General features: G+C 49.5%; 1 pseudogene across 1 annotated transcript; it reads right to left on the reverse strand.

Annotated features, from left to right (window-relative positions):
* Positions 1-546: 546 nt before the first annotated feature.
* LOC100952952 lies at positions 547-1,061 on the reverse strand (annotated as a pseudogene). Its single transcript, XR_001161491.2, has one exon. The product of XR_001161491.2 is annotated as a peptidyl-prolyl cis-trans isomerase A-like (transcript).
* Between the last annotated feature and the right edge of the window lie 443 nt (positions 1,062-1,504).

Here is a 1,504-nt window from a genome sequence, read left to right on the forward strand (position 1 = left end):
GAATTATTGCAAATCCATCAGGCTCTGTGCAAATTGAGACCATAATTTAGAGTGTTCATATCGTCACCAGCATCCCCATTTCCATTAAGCCCCACTGTTCATCTCCCCTGGGTCTGGCTCTGTCCAGCAGCTAATTGAAGGGGTCAAGCTAGCACTAAATCAACAAGCTAGTCCGGAGAGGTCAGTCCCTACCCAGCCCTCCCCACCGGAGGCTGTGGTTAACCTTGGACGAGTTCTTATCTCTTCCTCCTCAGACTTGGGTGCATGCAGCTTTGGAAGAAAGATACTCATTTATACCAGATGTGGTGGAGGCCTCTGGACTGGGAACCATAAGAACTGAGTTTGAACCCCAACTCTGAGGTCTTACAGCTCTGTAACCCCAGGCAGGTTATAGAAACTGCTGGAACTTGGGTTTCTCTCTCTCTCTCTTTTTTTTTTTTTTGAGAGCACAGAGATTACAGGATATTGTAAGCAAATGGGGTACAAGGGTGCTCTCTTGAGCTACAGAAGGAATGGTTTGGTGGTTGAAACATTAAGTCAAATGTATTACAGTTGTCCATATTCAGTAATGGGGGTCATCTTGCTGGTCTTGCCATTCTTGGACCCAAAGTGCTCCATGGCTTCCACAACATTCATGCCTTCTTTCACCTTGCCAAAGCCCACGTGCTGCCATCCAACCACTCAGTCTCGGTAGTACAGATGAAAAACTGGGAACCATTCATGTTGGGTCCAGCATTTGCCATGGACAAGATGCCAGGACCTGTATGCTTCAGGACAAAGTTTTCATCTTCACATTTCTCCCCGTAGATAGACTTGCCACCAGTGCCATTATGGCGTGTGAAGTCACCACCCTGGCACATAAACCCTGGAATAATTCTGTGAAAGCAAGAACCCTTATAACCAAATCCTTTCTCTCCAGTGCTCAGAGCATGAAAGTTTTCTGCTGTCTTTGGAACTTTGTCTGCAAACAGCTCGAAGGAGACGTGGCCCAAGGGCTCGCCGTCGGTGGCAATATCGAAGAACATGCTGCAGTTGACCATGGCTGATACAAGACGATTATAAGAAGCAACAGCGCTGCAAAGCCACCTTGGGCTTCTCTTAGGTGAAATGAGGAAGATGAAAGACACACCTGCTCTATCAGCCTCAAAGGGTGATAATAGATAAGGGTGCTTTGAGGTTTATAATATGTCATGCAAATGTGGGTGCCTGTGGGTGCCTGTGGTTGCTTCCCTGGGTGGCCTCCTGGGGCTCTGTGCCCAGGGAGAACACAGAACCTGGACAGGCTGTCCTTGTCTCAGGGTTTAGGCTCTGTCCTGTTCTGCAGATCATGCTCCCTCAAATGGGAGCCTCAGAGAAGGAGCGGCGGTGCGGACAGAGCTGACAGCAGGTGCTCTGAGCCTGAGCTCCAGGCCCTCTGCCTAGGCCTCTGCCCTGGTGAAAGGAACTGGAGGAAGGACCTACACTGAGTACGTGTTTGGCCCCTGCCTGGCCATACTTCATGTGC

Source organism: Otolemur garnettii, unplaced genomic scaffold (assembly GCF_000181295.1).
Source record: "Otolemur garnettii isolate 467f Iridium unplaced genomic scaffold, OtoGar3 scaffold00086, whole genome shotgun sequence".
Taxonomy (NCBI): domain Eukaryota; kingdom Metazoa; phylum Chordata; class Mammalia; order Primates; family Galagidae; genus Otolemur; species Otolemur garnettii.